Source organism: Taudactylus pleione, unplaced genomic scaffold, assembly GCF_031769625.1.
Source record: "Taudactylus pleione unplaced genomic scaffold, aTauple2 ptg000244l, whole genome shotgun sequence".
Lineage (NCBI taxonomy): Eukaryota > Metazoa > Chordata > Amphibia > Anura > Myobatrachidae > Taudactylus > Taudactylus pleione.
The window spans coordinates 11,177,656-11,201,149 of NW_028284646.1; positions in this window are offsets into that span (position 1 = coordinate 11,177,656).

A 23,494-nucleotide genomic window follows, 5' to 3' on the forward strand; every position below is an offset into this window, starting at 1 on the left:
ACGACTGAATGTCCAGGGAATAAAGAAGCATGAGGCCAAGTAAGTAGTTGTTTGCGAAGACCAGGATCTACAAATATTATACCTGAAGGTGGAGTGCACAGCTGAGTTTTGCAAAAACTAACGGATTGAGGATAGTCTGACTCTTGTGCATGTCTTCGTCCTCCCCAAGGGGAAGAAAGGACCGGGAGAGAGCATCCGCCTTTTTTTGTTATGGATGCCTGGGAGAAACAAAATTTTATAATTAAATTGAGGAAAGAAGAGAGACCATCGTGCTTGCCTGGGCTTGTGAGCGGTTTTCAAGTAAAGAAGATTTTTATGATCAGAAACTATTGTAACAGGAAACTTAGCCCCCTCTAAAAGATGTCTCCATGTTTCAAGTGCCAACTTCATGGCCATAAGATCTTGATCTCCAATGCCATAGTTTCTTTCTGCCGGGGAAACTTTCAAGAGAAGAATCCAAAAGGGTGATTCCGTCCATCTTCGGCCATCTGGGCTAACACTGCCCCCACACCAACTGAGGATTCATCACCCTCCACAGTGAAAGGTTTAGCTAAATTAGGTTGACTGAGAATAGGAGCAGAGGAAAATGCTTGCTTGAGGTTTCGAAAAGCAGATACCGCCAAGGGAGGCCAATGAGAAGGATTTCCCCCTTTTTTCGTGAGAGCCGTAATAAGGGCACCAAATGTCGAGAAGTTCAGAATAAAACTCCTGTAATAATTGGAGAAACCGAGAAACCGCTGAGGTACCTTTAAAGAATTTGGCTGGGACCAGTCCTGGATGGCACTCAATTTCTCAGGATCCATCTGTAAAGATCTTCCAGAAATTATGTGACCTAGAAATGGAACAGAAGATTTTTCAAACATACACTTTGGGATCTTTCCAAATAATTGAATACACTACGACATGATCGTAAAGGATATCTCAAAAAATGTAATTAACGTATCCTTGGAAGACTACTGGGGAGCTGCACAGACCAAAAGACATCACTATATACTCATAGTGGCCATCCCTGGTGTTGAAGGGAGTCTTCCACTCATCTCCTTCTTATGCGAATAAGGTTATATGCCCCTCGAAGGTCATGTTTAGTAAAGATGGAAGCTCAGCGTACCTTATCGAATTATTTGGAAATGAGAGAAAGTGGATATATGTTCTAAATGTGATGTCATTCAGTCCTCGGTAATCAATACAGGGTCTAAAACCCTGTTCCCGGTGGAATGAAATAAGGTTCTTGGATACAAAAAGTTAATTAAGCCACACAAACCAGTATCTTGAAAAAAGATGCAATTTATTACAACATATGACAAGATGTAAAAGAATAATATACAATACACAATAATAATCTAATGCGCTCCCCCTGGTGCTGTACTGGTGTTGTCTACTGTATTTTAAGGAGTATATGACTGATGATTCTCGAGTAATATGTACAACACAGTGGGCGTAATACCATGTAACGTAGTGATGTGTCATACACACTATGGACTAGAGATAGTGAAAGTACACAGCATTTAATGTAGTAAAACAACCACAACAAAATACAACAGGTTATACTGTTTCTAGTCAAAGTCACAATGGGGGTAACTAAAATATGGGTACAGTAATATGGAAGGTGAATCCCATGCACGTGATAAGTAAACTGGTAACGTGGTTATGCTGATATAGTAGAGGAAGTCAACAGGTGGCGTCCCAAACTGAGTTGATCCTTTTCAGTCACTTCTTCAACAAGTGAAGCGATGGGTATAAAGAGGATGATCGCACTGTGTGGGGTAACACAAGTGCGGGGGTACCTGTATGTTGGAGTCTCTGTTTCAGGCTGTCTGGAGTTCGCCGGGTTTCTCTCTAGGGACGCAACAAGCGTCACACCTGGTCCTGGTGGTCCGCTTAGCGTCAACCTGGAGTGTATCTCCGTGGTTGGTACAGCAGGTTTTGCGGTGTTGCCGGTGGGGGGTGAGCTGCATTACTGCTGTGCCTTCCTCTCCTTCTCTCGTCCTGAGTGGAACAGTTTCCTCTGCGTTGCAGCGCTGATCGTCTGGCTCCTATGTTCTTCCAGGTAGAGCGTGCTCTAGGGGCAGGTAGCGGTCACGTGATCAGCGCTGCAACACAGAGGAAACTGTTCCACTCAGGACGAGAGAAGGAGAGGAAGGCACAGCAGTAACGCGGCTCACCCCCCACCGGCAACACCGCAAAACCTGCTGTACCAACCACGGAGCTACACTCCAGGTTGACGCTAAGCGGACCACCAGGACCAGGTGTGACGCTTGTTGTGTCCCTAGAGAGAAACCTGGCGAACTCCAGACAGCCTGAAACAGAGACTCCAACATACAGTTACCCCCGCACTTGTGTTATGCCACACAGTGCGATCATCCTCTTTATACCCATCGCTTCACTTGTTGAAGAAGTGACTGAAAAGAATGAACTCAGGTTGGGATGCCACGTGTTGACTTCCTCTACTATATCAGCATAACCACGTTATGAGTTTACTTATCACGTGCATGGGATTCACCTTCCATATTACTGTACCCATATTTTAGTTACCCCCATTGTGACTTTGACTAGAAACAGTATAACCTATTGTATTTTGTTGTGGTTGTTTTACTACATTACATGCTGTGTACTTTCACTACCTCTAGTCCATAGTGTGTGTGACACATCACTACGTCACATGGTATTACGCCCACTGTGTTGTACATATTACTCGAGAATCATCAGTCATATACTCCTTAAAATACAGTAGACAACACCAGTACAGCACCAGGGGGAGCGCATTAGATTATTATTGTGTATTGTATTTAACCCCAGAGGGATTGGCACCCTCATATCTAAGTGCCGCATACCCCATCAGATATAATCCAGTGCGCAGGAATACCGAATCTCTTATTGTAAAAGAATAATAGTTACTTAGCTTCGGAATATAAAATGGTTACACGATCCAGGAGCTTCGGTCTATTTCAGAATAGCTGGACAAACAATTTCCTGACCACCAGCTGCAGACTGATCCAAGCACAGGCCACTCAATCTCCTTTGTCTGTGTTTATATAGCATCCTACTTGTCATACCCAGCTAACTTTACTAATATGGGTATGAACCTACTTCAAACTACTCTATTGGTTAACTACTGATAAGGACTTTCTAAAACTTAATGCAGGCATACATTGCAAAAGACAATGCCTAAAGGATTTATGGCTTGTTTACTTTCCACATTCCTGTACCATTTCATGCTTGATACCACTTCCTCATGTCTGCTACACACATAAGAACCTTGAATGAAAATGGCTGTCAGTAGGCATTTTGCTCTCCAAATACAGTCCACCCTTGGGCTTTAAGGTGTGGAAGACATGTATATCATGTTCTCATAGGTATCTTTTCTCCTAATCAGCATCAATTTAGCAGAATCCAGCGTGTTACAACATTTCCCTGCACAAAGAAATAATACCTTGATCCCAAGATACATACATATTATGATCATGATTCCATAGATGAGCATGTGCAGTAAACCAGTGAACCAACCCCCTATTCCTGAACAGGGTTGAACCACCGTAACCAACTTTCCTCATGATGCTGTTTAGCAAAATTATCTTTTACAATTTGGACCTGAGTTAAATGATCTTCTATAGCCTCACCCAAGGCACATCAAATAAAGGCCGCACTGCTCTCTTGGTTAACAAATGATGCGGAATCTGTTTGGTATTAACTTGATTCCCATCTGTAAAGAATGTGATGGGTATCAAACGTCCCAATGTACAATTACCAAATCCCCCATAGGGCAACCATTTGTATGCCTTTCTCCCACAGAGGTAATACACATAATCTGGAAAAATATATGGAATATTAGCCACCACAGTGTATACATTGGCCAAAAGATCTCTGCTCTTATCAGGATCAGATGTTAATTGCATCATGTCTGGGGTATCACTACCTGTATTTGAAATATCTTCCTATCCACCATGCACTCAGACATAAACCATCCCCTTTTATATATGAATACTCTAAATAAAACAGTGAATAATACATATAATTATATCAATATATCAATATATCAGTATTAATATCAGTAAAGTAAAAGTCAGTTCAGTTCAGTGAAATCTTGAAAAAGTCTTGAGAATATTGGTGAGTGTGGATCCAACCAATATAAGGCTCAAGTTCAGTCTTGCACAATACACATAGATGTATGTAATGGTTGTGCCATCAGATCTTGTAACTCTTTTGTCTTCCTGGACTCTCTCCTGTATAAGTAATCCCTCTCTAGCCATCGTCATCTCAGGCACGCCTTCAGCGATGTTCTCTCACCTCCTGTTCCAACCATCAACCTGTTGGCTTAAACAAATACAGTGTGAGATAAACCATAACAACAAAAGAAAATAAGCATTTACTTATCCTGCTGCAAATGTCTCTTACACTTGTCTCTATTTCTCTTCCTATTAAACATTTCTTCACAACAACCTTATCATAAATGTTTGTGTCTGTGCACCAGATATCTTACTTAAAATTTCCACCTTTTACCACCCTTCGGTTGACCAAATATATATATATATATATATACTGTATACAGCCTGCTCTAAAAACCCAACATTGTATATATATAAACCTTTTTGTTTCCTAAGCAACACATCCATTCATTCAATCATACTGATATCAGTTTGTGAATGGTATGAAGCATAGAAAACCCAATATACTCCATGTTGTTTCTGTAAAATGGGTGTCTGTCTGCTTGAATCTTCTCAGACATCCTATAATAGCAAAAAGTCACTAAATCTGTGTCACATCTTCAGGAAAGTCTCTTATCTTGTATCACTCTGCTTGAGACAACTTCACTCCTGAATGACAGTGTTCTGTAGCTGTTCAGTGCAACACTTGTCCTCCATCTTTTTGGTGGCAAACAATGAATTCAAATTGCCAGACATGTGCAGTTATTTCACAGTAAATGAGGTCTTTATCAGCAAGCAATGTAGGCCACATTTCCAGCTGTTGGCAAACACAACAGGTTTTTGCAATGTCTCTGACCATGGTTTAGATATAAGAAATCCCGTTGATTTGAGCTTGCTCAAATGCAGCGTCAGCTCCGTCATGGCTCAACAGTTCTCCTAGCACCATCAGTGCTGTCTTTGTAGTGAATTGCACACCATGTTCTGTGCTCAGATCACTTGTGCACACACCATTGAAGCTGTAGGTGTGTTTATCAACATGTCCCACGTCGTTCTTCCAGCTTTGGACAGCAATCCATATAGACTTTGTGTCAAATGTCCATTTCTCAGTGTGAAGACTTACAGGGCCTTCAGTCTTGTCAGTGACTTGGAAAACAGTCATAGATGCAACAAGTTCGCTAGCCCCTTCTTCTGTCGATTGGCTGTCAGCTTGTAAAGATAGCTGCTTTGTTACAGCAAAGGTCCACAAAAGTTCTGTATCAGTGCAAGCAGCACCATAGTCCATGAACCAATAATGCTCTCTGTCTTGGAATTCTTCCCACCACCAGCTGTGATATCTCCTTGCTAAGCCCCCCTGCGTTAATTTCCACACTCCCCATACATTAGGATGGGGATATGGAAATTATGGTATTCATCAAATTCCAAAAATTATGTATTTTCGGAATTTGATGGAGGTACTATCCGCCACTGTGAGGTGACGAATAGCAGGTAACACTTACCTGTATCAGCATGTGCAGGTCCCCTGGCGTCTCCCTCTGGTCTCTTTTCTGGTGGCTCCATCTGCTATGTTGACATTGTGTTCTCCAGGCAGAACACAATAAAGTTTAGGGGGGAAAAAAAAAACGTTTTTTTTTTTCCTAAACAGTAGTGTGGTCTGCTGGGAGACCATGTGACAGCACAGCAGACGGAGCCGGAGGCTGCTGCGCAGACAGGTAAGTGCTGAATGGGGGGGGGTAAGTGGGGAGGGGGCACTAACTTACCGCATCTGTAGGCATTGCTGCGCATGCGCTGGTTTTACAGATGTAACAGCGCATGCGCAGCATTCTTTCCAGCTGCGGTAATGCAATGTAGTGAGGGAAAAGTATCTATTTCCCGAAAAGCTGTCATCGCAAAAATGACAGCTTTTCGGAATAGATAGTTATAGGGAGGAGGAATGATGAATTCCACCGGTAATTAGGTAGAACTCCATGCGAGTTCTAAACCTAATTACCTCCATCGGTATTTTAGGTATAATGAATAGGCCCCAATGGCACATAAATAACAGAAATAAGCAAGATTAATGTTTCTCCAAAAAGGTATAAAACCTAACATATTTTATGTGGTCCAAAATATGATGATCATACTGTTCCTATTGTAAATATATTACAAGCATGCTCCATCTGCACTTCTCTCATTTCAGTAATTGTGTGCATTTCTGTAATATATATTTATGAATTTACTTTAGGCCATCATTAGAACTTTATTATGATTAGTGTTACATTAAGCCATTGTAGTTTTTTGTGTCATCCTAGAGTTCACCTGCTATGCAACAATATTTCCTTTGCATTTATATTCAGATGTTTGTAACTATACACTAAAATTTCAGCAAATAAGTACAGTAAGTTCAATAAACATGAAAATAATGATAAGTAATATACAGTACTGTTCTTTAATTACTATACATTGGGGCAGATGTATTAAGCTCTGGAAAGTGATAGTGATAAACAACCAACCAATCAACTCCTAACTGTCATTTTTCAAACACAGCCCGTAACATGACAGTCAGGAGCTGATTGGCTCACACACACACACACTTTCCAGAGTGTGTGTGTATGTGTGTATATATATATATATATATATATATATCATACTTACCAACTTTGAATAAATCCACTCCGGGAGCAGCTCAGTTACCTGCTGCTCCCGGCCAGTTCAGAGGGGCGGGGCCGGACAGTTGGCGTAATTAGGCCCAAAAAAGTCCACGATTCGCGGGTCCGCGAGGAGAGGACGTGGCTAAATGACGCATATTGCGTTGTTTAGCCTCGCCCCCTCCTTGTGGACCCCTCAAATTCCCCACTAAATCTCCCCATCCTGGCTGCTTCACTAGGTAGTGGTCAGGATGCATGACGTCTACCTACACTTCCGAGGGTGCAGGGGCTACCTGAAAAATGGGGAACCTCCCGCGACTTCTGGGAGTGTAGGCAAGTATGATATATACACATACATACAATACACACGGAAGGAAACCCCCTCCTACAACACTGTGGAGGGGTTGACGTCTGGCTGTGTGTGAGGCACAGTATGAGTCACCAAGGGGAGGAGTTGGGACCAGAAAGGGGTGGTACCAGGATAAAAAAGAGGAGGAGTCAGGGTTATTATTATTGAAATGCCCCCCCCCCTAAATTAAAAGTCTAGATCCGCCACTGTGTCCCACTTTAGGATTTCACAATATTGGTAGCCTTGTGTGATTCTGTTATTGCTGACAGATATCAAACTTACTATTCAGAGTGACTGCACAGTAACCCAACAGAAATCTAATAACCTTATGGCATGTCTCAGCATTCTATTTCCCATAGATTTATGAGACATGCCGCAACCATTGGATCTGACAGACATAATAGATGAAAAGTCTCTAAGTAAAGAGAATTCAGGCCAATGCACGACCATACTGTTTAGAAAAACATTACTCTGGGGTAGATATATTCAAGAACAAGCAGGGGCAGAACTATGGGAGACAATCTCCTTTATTGCCCACGATATATTTACCCCACTTAGGGCTGTAAATATGTACCCAGAGTGTACCGTCACGGCCGCCCAATACATGACACCTCTTCCCGGTACCTGAAAACCACCATAACCATATACTAGTGGAGGGCTCCGTGTCAGAACAACAGATGACGCTTCAGTCTATCTATAGCTTGTCCCAGCTCATTGATGTTGCTGCTCCTCAGCAGCTTCTCATGCCAGTGTGACACATCTGGCGCCCCCCCTCACCCACAATGCCCCATTCCACTCCTCCCCTGGTGGCAGCTCTAGCTGCGGGCCTGTGCGGCGGGCCTGAGCATAAGCCCGGCTGCAGATCTTTTAGGAGCTGGATGTCAACCAGTATACACCAGATGGAGCTGTGGGTAAGTGGGCACAGGAGGCGAGGTCCTGGGGCACCAGCTACTGAGTCTGAGGGCAGATCTTTGGTGGAGCAACTTCCCGGCATGTTAAGCTGTCGGCAGTAAACTGGGCATTTTGTGATTTGTAGTTCCACCCCAGTAGCAGTCTTACAATATCTTGATTCAAACTCAGTCCTCAAAGCCCCCACATCAGGTGGTTTTCCCCTCTGTCTATGGTATTAAGAGGGCTTCCCACCCAAATCAGTTGGTTTTCCCCTCCATCAGGGGTATCAGGAGAGCTCCCCACCCCACATAAAGTCGCTCTCGCCTCAATCAGGAGGACTCTGAGCCTCATGCTAATTGCACTATACAGGTCGCTATTTATCTGTGACTAACGCATAGCTGTATATACTCCTATTAACCCAAGGGCTGTAGCTGAGGTCGCTCTTCATACATACAAACATACATTCCATTCCTCAGTTCAGTCCCCATCTTTATAATAGACAATGTTGCATTGTTATTCCTTATCTTGTGTCTCTGGTATATGATGGGAGAGCTGTATACCTTTGCATGTGTACCAGGCACATTAACTAAAGGGGATCTATACACAATCCTAATGCAAACCCTTCACTTCTCCTTCAGCACTACTGTCCATGCGTGGTGAGTGCCAGGGAGGGTTGCTATGGACCCAGGGGCGCTTTAAGAGAGGAGGGGGCCTGTGTGCAGGATCCGATCGGGTCCCCTCCTCTCCGGCGGTGCAGTAGACTCTGGAGTTGTGCCAGAGTCTACTGTGCATGTGCAGGTCTCCGGGAACATGGCGCCCACACCATGTTCCCGTGACATCTCTACTGTACATGCGCAGCGGTGGACATATTCCCAGTGATTTCTGCAGCTTGCAGCCAGCGCTGGGCCAACGGAGAGGTAAGTATATTTAATTGGGTGCAGGGTGTGCGGTGTTTGGGCCCCTCTGTATGCACCTTGCACCCATTATAAATACGCCCCTGTACGGATCACTCTCCTGGTACTTTTTGAGCATTTAAGTTGTTTTCCCCAGGGAGGAACTCTGGCCCTCATTCAGAGCCACTCGCTAGCGGCAGTACGCTCGTTCCGAGCGATGTTCGCACATCTGCGCATGCGTACGGTTTTTAGTACGCATGCGCGAACCAGTCAGTGCGGCCGAAAATCATTGGTACGCAATATAGCGAGGGCCTGCTATTTTGAGTGACAGAATGAGGCGTATGTGGGTGGTAACAGGGGAAGGTGCTTGAAAACGGGGAGTGGAGATCCGAACGCAGGCGTGCTTAAAGGTCAAAACGGGCGCTTTAAGGGAGTGCATAATTAATACAGCAGCATCATTGACCACGTCACTTGGTTTTTTTTAACTCAGAACTGCTCGCAAAATAGCGGTTCAAAACACCAACCACAAGAATAGCGAGCAGTTCATACGCTGTACGATGTACTCGATTAATCTAATAAATAGCGGACATGACGTATGGTGCGTGCGGCCAGGGGGCGTTTTTATCAAATAAACGAGCGTATGTTTTGCTCGCTCGTTCAGACTTAGAGGTGGGAACAGACTGCAATTTGCGAACGGATCATTTGAATAGCCACCCCTTGTTTTTGAACGAACGACCACAAATAGCGAACGGCTCTGAATCAGGCCCTCTGTCTCTTAACAGGTAGGTGGTTGAGGAGGACAGAAAAGTGCTTAGTATTCTATGAACAAATTAACATAAATAATGAAGCTCTGGGAGAAGAAATTACTGCAAATAACCAGGCCACACATGGCTATAATTTCCACCGGAGGGGGACACACAAACTTACCGCATCTGTAGGTAGTGCTGCGCATGCGCTGGTTTTACAGATGTAACAGCGCATGCACAGCACTGTTTTCAGCTGCGGTAATGCAGTGTAGATAGGGAAAAGTATCTATTTCCCGAAAAGCTGTCATCGCAAAGATGACAGCTTTTCGGAATAGATAGTTATGGAGAGGAGGAATGATGAATTCCTCCGGTAATTAGGTAGAACTCCATTTTAAACCTAATTACCTCCAGAGAAACTTTAGGTATGATGAATAGGCCCCACATACACTAGACAAGTATGTTATTTAGGTAATCAACTGGAGTTTATCAAATTCCAGGTGTTTTTCACTTGTGCAAACATATACAGTGTAATTCCTACAATTAGGCTGACATAAGATCAGTGGGAATGCACCAAAATATACATTATTAGAGAGGTTTATTCCATGTGTCCAGAAAATTGAATGCTAAGAATTTGTTTGATTGAAAAAGACTAGAGACATTGATTGGCATGTGATAGGGCAAAACTGTGGCACTGTATGTCATCATATCCCCTTTTAGAAACATCTACCCTACCAATCATACAATGAAAGAAGGCAATTCCATGAAAATATGGACACAAAATAAAAAGGTCAACACAGGTAGAAGATGTTGACATTATTAATCAGTTGAAGGGCTCAATTTTGCTCATAGAGGAAAATAATTTTGATTTATGATCTAGTACTTTATATTAGGGCTATTTAAACTATCAGTGTTTATTGAATGAAAACAATATTATGTGCAGGCATTCATTTATTTGCATATAAAGCAATGAAAATATGTGTTTGCATAAATTATTACATAATAATATCTCAATATCATGGTAATAGCAAGTTAATTGCAATGCTACAATTATGTAAATTTTAAAGATGATTAAAACGCACAATGCAGCACAGGTTAGCCTCCTGCTTCTCAGCTCAGCAGAGAAGATTTTATAGAAGATCCCTAGGAGAGGGATTACTAGCAGAATACATCGGCAGAGTACAGTATGGTCATGAACAAGCAGGGTATGGTGGATCCACTATCACCAACTGTGATTCTATGGGCCGAATTCAATTCAATGCAAAGATGAATAGCCGCGGGAGGGAGCTCCCGCAGCTATTCAATGCAACGCGCTATGGGCCTGATTCAGAGTTGGGAATAGAGTGAAATATCTCTCTCAACTGTGTACCTGGACAAACCATGTTGCAATGCAAGGGGTGTAAATACATACATTTTTTTACATTGCACAGCTTTATTATTACACTACAATTTAGATGTCAGTTTGGACACACTCCTCCCAAATGTAAATCTCTCTGCACATTTTAAATCTGCCCCATTTGCAGTGCAGCATGAGTTCACCAATATGATCAGTTGAGAGAGATCTCTCTCTATTCCCAACTCTGAATCAGGCCCTATGTGCCTTGTTGGGAATTGGTTAAGTCATTGAATGCGACTGTTAGCGCTGTGCTAAGCTGTAAAACAGCTGCGCGCTCAGCACTTTTGTCGGACTTCTCGCATCCCCAGGGGGTGCGAGAGGAAATCCTTTAGCCGCCCAAATAGCGCAGTGTATTGAATAGCTGCAGGAGCTCCCTCCCGCAGCTATTCAGCTTTGCATTGAATTGAATGCTGCCATGGAGCTTCGTAGGGTCCAAATAGAATCTACTTTCCCTTATAGCTATACCATACTTGCCTACTCTCCCTATTTGGTCAGGAGCCTCCCGAAAATCGCACCCCTGGAAAAGCAGACAAGTCTCCCGGCCGGCTGCCAATCCCCCGGACCCTTTTCCCCCCGCAATTACTACACAAACCCCTGCAGCGGGTGGCGATGACGCAATTTGCGCTGCATCGCGTCATTATGACCCCGCCTCCTACTTTACAATGCCGGTAATCTCTGTATTGTGTAGCAGGGGAGGGGCCAAAATGGCACGATCACATGGTCACATCCCCCGCCCCTAATGCCGGGTAATATCCCAGCCCACCCCCCCCCCATGCTGCGCCACGCACCCCCCACTGTGCTGACCTGGTTGTCCCCTCCCGGAGGGGGCAGCCACAATGTCAGCAAGCATGAGCTATACTGAAGGAACTTATTTGATCCCATTTATAATTGAACTCTATGCGATCTTTGTCAATTGATAAGTTTAGTTTTTGTTCCCAAGCACGTTTATGGGGATCTTGAGTATTATCAGTTAGTGTTAGTGTAGTCGTAAATATTTGGCCAAAATAGATCCATTAATTTTATTCTACATAACTGTAATATTCATGTGTGTCATGCCTATCTTGTATGTGCTATGCGAAAATTCTTCTGTGTGTCATGCAATCTGGTCGCAATTGCATCCATTCATGTTTGTTCTTCTTATGTATAATCTTCATGTATGTCATTATGCGAATCTTGTCTGTATTCCTTACAATTTGGTCATTAATTACATACATGCACTTTATTCTGCTTAAACTGTTTCCCTGCATGTCATATCTGTATTAGGGATGTAGTTAATATACCGACATGCAGCATCCTGGCTGAAGAAATCCTGGGGCTGGAATGCCACTGCCCGGCTACATGATCGGTGCCGGAATACCGTCAGTAGGCGACATCCCGACACCGGAATCCCAACAGCCAGGATGATAAACGTGAGTATAGCAGGGAGGGGGGGGGGGGTTAGGGTTAGGCTAGGGGAGGGGAAGGGTTAGGGTTAGGCACCACTGAGGGGGGTTAGGTTTAGGCAGTAAGGCAAGAGGTTTAGGTTTAGGCACCATGGGGGGTTGGGCTAGGTTTGGGCACTAACAGGGAGGGTTAGGGTTAGGATGGGGTAGGGGGAGGGCTAGTTTTAGGATGTAGAAACAGAGGGTTAGGGGGACAAGGTGGGAGAGTAAGTATACTTACGCAAACCTTGTCGGGATCCTGATCATCGGGATGCCGCTCTTGGTATATTGACAGCAGGCTTCCCGACTGCCGGGATTTCATACCCATTCCCTGTGTTGCGCTGTACAGCATTGCAAAGTCTCTGGGGCATTAAACTTTGGTGGTGATTATTGATTTGATTTTTCGCTTATCCATATAATCTATGAATGCTTGGGTGAGCAATACATTTTTAATATTATTATATTTTATTTCAACTGAGTACATCCATGCTCTTCTTTGGCATGAGTTCTCTCTATAACTTTAGAATGTAAGCTCTCACGAGCAGGGACCTCTCCCCTCATGTGCTTCTCTTTACATTTTCTTCTACTGTTTACTCCCCATAAGGGCACCTAACACATGACTGCCAACTCCCTGCTGCTTATTGTGAGTGCTTTAATCGCTATTGCAGCAATGTATATAAATCGTGTCCTTGTCCTGCACTGTAATGTACTGTAAATTACTTGTTTCTTGTTCACTTATTAGTTCTATGTACTATGAAAGGTGCTGCGGAACACTTATGGTGCAATATAAATAAAGGATAATAATAATAATAATAATAATAATAATAACTTGGTTACATTCCCGTTGTATACAGTATGTGTAAGAATTGTATCAATAACTTTAATGTACAGTATTGCTGGGTATACACTTGTCGATATATTGTTTGTTCGTTTGATCGACGAACGATATATCACGAGTGCATCGACGGGTTGGTACACTAAACATTTCTGTGAACGATATCATCCACAGACAGATCTGGTTGGCCCTACAGCACAGCCGTCCGCCCATGCACTGACTGCAGGGACCACTGACTCTGACATCAAAACTGGGCCTCCAGTTGTGATGTCAGACCAGACATATCGAGCAACCGATTAGTAAGTGTGTATAGCTTACTGATCTGTCGTGTAAGTGTGTACCTAACATAAGATGTATAGCATACAGCAGGGTCGAAACTAGGGTTTTTGTCACCCGGGGCAAGACAGTAATTTGGCGAAGCCGGTAATTCGCCCATAGTAATGCCCCCTGCAGCAGTGCCCCCATAGTAACGCCCCCTTTAGCAGTGCACCTATAGTAATGCCCCTGTAGTGCCCATATGGTGATGCCCCTGTAGTGACCAAATAGTAATGCCCCCCAGTAATGCCCCTGTAGAGCCCCCTGGTAATGCCACCTAATGATACTGAATTAGAACCTCTATACACTCCTTCCTATACTGACGATATTTGATCAGAACCTCTATACACACCTTCCTACTAATATTCTGCCTATACCTTCTAAGGATGACGCTAATTTGCGTACGCAGTCATACAGTAAATAAAGACTTAGACCTGGAATCTGTGGTTCCAAAGCACAAAGTATTATTCAAGTAAAAGTACAGTCAGTTACACGCTATGATCTGTGTACAATTTAGCGCAAAGGAATTATACAGACCCAAGTACAGTTATACATACACAGCGCCTCTGCTCCAGATGTTAGGTATCAGCAAGAAACCCCTCGTCCGTCAGCATTCAGCATGAAGACTAAGACCCAGTGTTTGAGCACACATGTTTATACCCCGCCAGAATAGACAGGACAATAGAGAAGTTTGTTGCTGATATCATTGGTTCCCAGCGGAGAAGCATCTGTTACAGAGCATTTAACAGGCTGGTTCAAATAGACTCACCCAGCCTCTAACATTGGGATGGCACAAGGTGGTTCTTAATCCATCAATAATGTGTCTCTGAGTGGGGACATAAAACTACTGTTATACGCATACCGCGGATCTTGGAAGATCATGTGAAAGGTGTAGGGATGCACCAGTCTTATAAAAGCAGTCTTGAAGGGGAATTTAGACTTTACATTATCCGAGGTGTTTTAAAAATAACATTTCAATAATACATTCTATGCATGTCTAACTATAATACATTAAATGATGGTATTTCCTAGCTCAGGGTTGTAATGCAGTTCTGTATTTACCTCGGTATTCATACTGGCCACCATCATAATTTCGTTCTTTCGTTTTACTCTATTTTTCAATTTTTCCACACTTCAACACAATAGGAACACACCGGACACATATGCCAATATTATGATGACAATCAGTATAAGGATCAAGAATTTGCCTATGCTGGCGATCACTTCCTGGACCCATTCACCTAGACCTGAGAACCATTTCACTGGGTTCAGCCATGACACCCATCCTTCTATCTTTTCCCCTACTTCAGCCACTGAAGCATTATGGTTCTTACGAAATTCCCATTTTAGCTGCAGAATTTCATCCATCTTCTGGTCTATCACCTCCTTGGGATCGCTGGTATCATTGGTGACATAGGTGCAACATTTTACTCCAAATTGGGTAGCTAACGTTACGCAATACCCTCCAGTAACAGCAGTTAAATAATTCAACACTAGCCTGTGTTGCACCAGTTCTTTCTTGTACGCTTGCAATTCTCTCCCTGTATACCTGAATGTGTCATCGTACATCTCGGTGATATTATCTATCAATTTAGCAAGTTCCTGAATATATCTAAAATTTAATGTACCCCGAGCAATTCTGGTGGGATCCAGTGCGACTAAAACTTGAAAGCCAGTTGTCTCACTAATTAACTGAGTGGCTTTATGCACATCACCAGGTATCATGTTTCTTTTGCCTCTGTGTTCATATTGCGTGTGAAGATATGGTGATGGTATGTTTTTATGTATACTAAGCATTTCAACATGTGTGAGGGTCATAACTTCTGGAAGTATTCTTCCCAAATAACATAACAATTACAATACTAAAATTGGTCAGACACTCCCCTGATTGGCATTGCACTCCTCCTGACTCCACTCCATCAGCACTGCCATCAGCTCTCATTTCCTCAATCGGTCCCCCATCACGGACACTGAGTATCCCCAAACAGATCATCACAACAAAAACTCTGGAAAGAAAAAGAACTAGGATGACCACAGCAGACCACTCCATTGCTGGAAGCACTGATCTACACATTTCTTTAGCTCAGATATCTCACCGTCACCTTTTTTTAATCTTCTGGCACAAGCTCGCAATCGACAGGTCCACGTTATCGGCCTTGTCTCCGCCTTGTATCTCCACCGGTTGGTTAACCTCCCTATAGTGAGTGGAATGGACCCACGTATCTTCCTCGGCCACCCTTTGAGGATGTTGTATTGTCAGATACGGACCTTTCCACTGATCAGTCAAACAACCTGAGCTAAAAAAAATTTGGATCATAACAAATTCTCCAGATTTGACATCATGACAGTTTGCATTAGACATGTTAGTTAATAACACTTTCAATTTCGGTTATTCTCAATCATCTTCATGAGACCCTGCACAGTAACCTCATTATCATATTTTCACATGAGGCTGCCTGTTTGAACAGTATCTCAAAGGGGGGCAAATAAAGGAAAAGACAGTCTGGGATAATCTTAGTGTTGTTACCCATCACCTTACACATGTTCTTGGAAACGTCACCTGTAAAATAAGTCTCCCTATCATTTTTAATAATTCTAGGGATATAGTATCTGCATACAGGTTCCTGCAATTAAATTTTGTTATTAATAGCTACTGCTCTAAATAATGTCTGGCCCACTGGGTTGGATAGTATTCCGAGTAGTCAACCTCAGCCTGGCATGGCTGCCGTTTATCCTTAGCAACCTTGTGTCCTATGAGTGGGAGATAAAGCACAACAGTTTAATATCATTTAAACATGACCTAAAATACAACAATAAATCGTCCACATTTTACATTAGAACAGATCCATTGATAGGTTGAAAAGATTGTAAACAGTCATATAAGGCCTGGGAGAAGATACTGGGGTTACCTATGAACCCATGGGAAACTCGTGTTCCTGTGTGGTGTTCTTCACTTTGCAGTTCTTACTTACGTGTCCCACTTGGTGACAGTTAAAACATATTTTTGAACGGGTTGGATGAAAGGATTGTTGTGGGAGATGAGCAAGAGGAAAAGATGGTGGGTATGGGTAAGGATGTGAAGGATAAGGGTATTGTGGGAGGTCTGAAGTTTGTGGGTAGTATGAGGCCTGTGGTTGTGTATGATATGTGGGGTAAGGATGTGTTTGCTGTGGTGTGGGATTGGTGAGGACGTGTAATTGTTCAGGTGCAGGTGTGTGTGTGGGTGAAGGTATGTCGGTTCGCTGTGATGTTATTGTCATTCCTTCCAGAGCTTGGATACTGACAGCCATTAGTTTTTCGCTCTGGGTCTCTCTCTCTTCTTTGTGATATTTTTATCATGTTCTATGTCAGACTCTATGAGGTTAACTATTGTGACTCCCCTCCAGCCAGATTGTGAGGTCTGAACCCGAGTCTGTAAGTCGTCTTTCAGACCGTCCATGAGTACCGTGACTATCATTCCCCTGTGGTGAGTGCTATCTTTAATATCTTCTAACCCAGTGTACTGTGTGATAGCCTGCAGAGCCCGGTCGCAACAATATTCTGCAGTTTCACTCTCCTTTTGCTTAATTGTGAAAATTTTGTTCCAGTTAACTACTACTGGAAAATATACACCCAATTGAGTCACAGAGACACAGTCTGCACCACTGAAATCTGCATGGTCGCGGCCGCGGCGCCCTTCACTACGTGGCGCCTTACGCAGCCGCGTACCATGCGTAACCATAGAACCGGCCCTGATTACGTGGCAGACAGGCCCTTAACACCACACACCAATCTTTATTAGTTGGCTCATGAGAACTACCCAAATTTCTCAAAAATCTTTGACATTTGGCTAGTTCCTTTTTGGGATCGGGGAAATCATTTATGATAGAATTTAGTTCTGCTCTTGTCCAAGGACAATGCATTACTACTTCCCTCATGGGCACTACACCGTTCGCATCTGCATTTCCATTCGGAACAGTTATCATCCGAATGGGATGCAGACTGGTAGCGCTGCTACCTTTGACTTTGTTACCTAGCTGGGGTTTTAATCTGCTGCTGCTACGTATGGTATGAACAACTTCCTCTACGGGTGCAGAGGGTGTTAACACTTCCCTTGCTGTTACCGATGGAGATGGCGGCACCACCCGTGATTGTTGTGATGCAGCATCTATCATTTGCACAGCATGGGAAATGGCAGACATTACAATAGGCTCATCATCCACATCATAAACATTTTCCTTATGGTTGCTTAAGAGAGGGTACAAATTGCTTGTTACACTTTTATGGGTATTTTTGGTAACTGTACTTGCACATCCATCCACATAAGGTGGGGGAGGTGAGCGTGAACTGCTGGCAATACTCTCCACAATGCTACCTTGCCGCACGTGCGTGCCATTTTGCCCGTATTGCAATTTAACGTCGCGGATGTATTTTCTGGCAATGCGCTCGCGACGCTAGTTTGCGTCGCTTGCACATTTTTAAGCCACGCATCCCCTTCATGCTGCCACAATTTTAAACATTCACAATATTTGACCTTTTTCTCTCGGGAGCGCATCAAACTGATGTGATCCCGGACATTATCTAATACATCCTCATCAAAACTACCAATTCTGGGAAACGGTCTAACACTCTTCATCGTCATATTAAACCATAAAGCACAATACCTTATTGCATAAGTACCGCACTTAGTATGCGTAATACGACAGGCCGATCCGATCGGCGCCTCCATTAGCAGCACATCATTGTCTAACATCTCTACTGTTTGCATGGCTCCCATTCTGAGACAAAATCCTATGCTTTTCAATAAAGATTTAAACTGGTGAAAGACAATCAAGATACTTTCACTTACCTGTGGACAATTTAAGTCGGCGGCGCCCACACACCTGGATAAGATTTGAAAAAGGCAAGTTCCACACCCGGATAAGATTTAGTAAGGCAACTTCCACCCCTATGGGAGTTTATATATCGGCCACTCCCACGCACCTCTCTACAACAAAGACAACATGTACAACCTCTATACACACCTTCCTATACCTTCTAATATCCTGCCTACACCTTCTAAGGATGATGCTAATTTGCGTACGCAGTCATACAGTAAATAAAGACTTAGACCTGGAATCTGTGGTTCCAAAGCACAAAGTATTATTCAAGTAAAAGTACAGTCAGTTACACGCTATGATCTGTGTACAATTTAGCGCAAAGGAATTATACAGGCCCAAGTACAGTATACATACGCAGTGCCTCTGGTCCAAATGTTAGGTATCAGCAAGAAACCCCTCGTCCATCAGCATTCAGCATGAAGACCCAGTGCTTGAGCACACATGTTTATACCCCCCAGAATAGACAGGACAATAGAGAAGTTTGTTGCTGATATCATTGGTTCCCAGGGGAGAAGCATCTGTTACAGAGCATTTAACAGGCTGGTTCAAATAGACTCACCCAGCCTCTAACAGCTGGTGATCTCTGCCCACCCGCCCCCTGCAACATCATAACAGTTAATACATTTTATTGCTTGAAGTCTCTGCGGTCCATAACTCGAGAATGCATGATGCGATCTCCCCACCAATATCACCGGAATACTGTGGAAAGAGTATGCATCAGTACAAAACCAAACACAGCTTTCTTAGCTTGTATAAAACCTTAGTTATCAAATATCTTTATTTTACAGCATTTATACTAACTGAACCAACTTAAATCTTATACCTTAATGCTAATGGAACCTTGTAAGTGAATATGTAATGTGTGAGTGTACAGGGTTTGATATGAAGACGCTAGTTAACTGGGGACAGATGCGTGCGCATTTAGCTACTAAACAGTGTTTTTCTTATGCATTCGCTAATGGGCGTCATGTTAGCAGCTCAATTGTGCGTAATGTGCAGTGTTTATGCATGAGATTCCATCTATGATGGACTTATCATATATATATATATATATATATATACATGTACATACACACACACACATATCATTCCTCACTCACAGTTTCAGACTGCAATGCAAATGTGTTACCTCCAGCTGTGAAGCTGGGGCCATTCTGTCTGGGTGTGGGGCTAAAACCTGTTTAGGATTCAGACACATTCAATTGTGTAGATCAATGCCTGGGTTATATTACAATTGCCACAACTATACTTATCTGCATACAGGGATTCCCAATTTGTATGTAAAGTACTCACAGTTTCTGGTGCATTGTCTATTCTATTTACTTTTTCTCAAGAGGCTGTTCTTCTAGTTGTCCTTGGTAGATTATCAAAAACATTGCCATCTGTTCTTAGCTCGTGAGTTGTAACTTAAATTGACGCTGGTCGCAAAATGGCGTCTTGCAGATTCTTCTTTCTAAAATGGAGTCTACCTGCCATTTGCAAGATGGCGTCGTGCACGCTTCAATTTTAAACTGATCTTGTCTCAGCCAATTATCCAGCTTCGACAATACCTTCTAATATCCTGCCTATACCTTCTAATATCCTGGCTATACCTTCTAAGGATGACGCTAATTTGCGTACGCAGTCATACAGTAAATAAAGACTTCAGACCTGGAATCTGTGGTTCCAAAGCACAAAGTATTATTCAAGTAAAAGTACAGTCAGTTACACGCTATTGATCCAGACTCAATTCGGTGCAAAGGAATTATACAGACCCAAGTACAGTATACATAAGCAGCGCTTCCGGACCAGATGTTAGGCATCAGCAAGAAACCCCTTCGTCAATCAGCATTCAGGGCCTGATTCAGAGCCGGACGCTATTTGCGCTCGCTTGTTCAGAAAAAGGGACCAGCTATTTAAATTGAGCGCTCGCTCTTTGCGGTCTGTTGACGCCTCTATGTCTGAGCGAGCGAACGAAACATGCGCTCGCTATTTTGTAAAGACGCTCCCTGGCCGCTCGCATCCTACGTCATCTCCGCTATGTATTAGATTAATCGAGTACATCAAAAGGCATCTGAACTGCTCACAGTGCTTGTGGTAGGATTTTCCTACCTCAATCATGCGAACAGTTCAGGCTAAGAGACAACCAAGTGACGTGGCCGATGACGCTGCTTTGTTAATCATGCACACCCTTAAAACGCCCGTTTTGACCGTTTGGCACGCCTGCGTTCGGATCACCACTCCCCATTTTCAAGCACCTTCCCCTGTTACCACCCACAAACGCCTCATCCTGTCACTCAAATTAGCAGGCACTCGCTATTTTGCGAGTGCTCGATTTCCGACCGCACTGACTGGTTGGCGCATGTGCCTTATGACCCATAGGCATGTGCAGTTGTGCGAACATCGCTCGGAGCGAACGAGCGGCCGCTTACGAGCAGCTCTGAATCAGGCCCTCTGCATGAAGACTAAGACCCAGTGTTGGACCACACATATTTATACCCCCCAGGAATAGACAAAACAATAGAGAAGTTTGTTGCTGATGCCATTGGTTCCCAAGGGGGATGCATCTGTTACAGAGCGTTTAACAGGCTGATTCAAATAGACCCAACCCAGCCTCTAACAACTGGGGGTCTCTGGGTTCCCGCCTCATGCAACATCCTAACAGTTGTTCATATTATATACATGTTGTTGCTTGAAGTCTCTGCGGTCCATAAGTTGAGAATGCATGATGCGATCTCCACACAGATGATACTGGAATACTGTGGAAAGAGTACACATCAGTACAAAACCAAACACGGCTTACTTATCATGTATAAAACCTTAGTTACCAAATAATCTTTATTTCACAGCATGTATACTAAATGAACAAACTTAAATCTTATACCTTAAAGCTTATGGAACCTTGTATGTGGATATGTAATGTGTGAGTATGCGGGGTTTGATATAACGACGCTAGTTAACTTGGAGCAGATGTGTGCGCATAAAGCTAATAGACAGCGTTTTCATATAGGATCTTATGCATTCACTAATATGCGACTAGTTAACAGCGCAATTGTGCGTATTAATGTGTATATGAGAAATGGTGAAAGATGCAATCGCATGGTGCTATTAGTAATATCGCCATATGTACTTAAATGTGAATTTATCTAAAATGGCGCTTGGGCGGCCATTCGCAAAATGGCATCTTGCGATCTCATTTCCAAGATGGCGTCTTGCGGCCAGTTGCAAGATGGCGTCGCTGCGATTCAATTTTAAACTGATCTTGTCTCAGCCAATAATCTAGCTTCGACAGTCCACCCTTTGATAGCGAACAACATGCTATCACAAACTGATTTTAAAATATAATTTAGGGTTACATTTATATACTATTTAGTGTTATTATGGGATGGCACAAGGTGGTTCTTAATCCATCGATAATGTGTCTCTGGGTGGGGACATAAAACTACTATTATACGCACACCGTGGATCTTGGAAGATCATGTGAAAGGTGTGGGAATGCACCAGTCTTATAAAGGCAGTCTTGAAGGGGAATTGAGACTTTACATTATCTGAGGTGTTTTAAAAATAACATTTCAATAACACATTCTATGCACGTCTAAATATAATACATTGAATGATGGTATTTCCTAGTTCAGGGTTGTAATGCAGTTCTATATTTACCTCAGTATTCATATTGTCATTACTGACCAACATCATAGTTTCGTTCTTGCATTTTACTCTATTTTTAAATTTTCCACACTTCAACACAATAGAAACACACGGGACACATAAAGAACAAGAGAAAAAACCTGCGCTCTAGAGTCTATACCGGGACATCAGTAGCAACACATAGATTTTGAATAACAGCGTAATATTATAAGGCTAGTCAACCAGATTCATAAAATTGCAATATACACATAAATACATGCAAGAGAGTTGATCAGACTCTCAATAAGAAACAATTAATGAAAAGCACACAGATAACACAATTTTGACGTAATGAAACAATCTATAATAAATTTGTATCAATATATAGATGAAACACTGATAATAGTGATACTGGTGGCCCTGGAGATCCTTAGGAAAGCAATATGAAAAGAGTCTCGTATAAACACACTATGACCAGATGATGGTAGCCAACCTTCAATAAAAAGTCTTGAATATAAACTCAATGCCAGGAGTATATCAAGATACAATAGACATCCTTACTCCTGAATGTACCTTGTCATTAATGTAACGCTACATGTAATGGCAGTTAATTAGAAACTCACTTATAGCTGGAATATCAGCATTCAGCCCTCTCCAAAATGTGCAACTACCCTATAAGTACATCGACAAACGTACAATGTGTATCTGGAGCCGTGGGCAACAAAAGAGTTAGCATAAAATGAGCCAGGTATGGACGTCAGCGTGGTATGATGCCGGCTGACAGCTTACTCCAGAATACACCGAATTACTTCCAAACGGCTAGTCAATAGCCGGGCACTGTGAGGTAGAGACTGTGGGCAATGATGTTCACCTGTGTATAGTGTGCCGGATGACAACCGTCTCAATGCGGTGGCAGCACAAACGATACCAGAAGGTGATGTCCCTCCGGCTCTGGATAACAACCAGGTGATATTCGTCTCAATAGGATAACGGTACAGGCAGTAGATGGAGAGGTGAGTGTCTCTGTGGTTCAAATACCGGGTACAGTCTCAACTCCTTAAGCAGTTGAAGTCCCGATGAACCGGAGATATATCAGGGCAGCAGCCGCCAGCGGCACAGGTAGCGATGGAGAGGTGAGCGTCCCTGCGGCTCAAATAACAGGTGCAGTCTCAGCTCCTTTAAGTGATGAAAATCCCGATGAACCGGAGGTTAGTCAGGGCAGCAGCCGCCAGTTTGTTAGTTTGAAGGTAGTACAAATGGGCGCTGAATGTAGATAGGGTCTCCGGGCTCCTGTTAGGGAACGACAACGCGTTTCGGCTACTGCTGTAGCCTTTTTCAAGCCAAAAAAAACCAGACACCGGACACATATGCCAATTATTATGATGACAATCAGTATGAGGATCAAGAATTTGCCTATGCT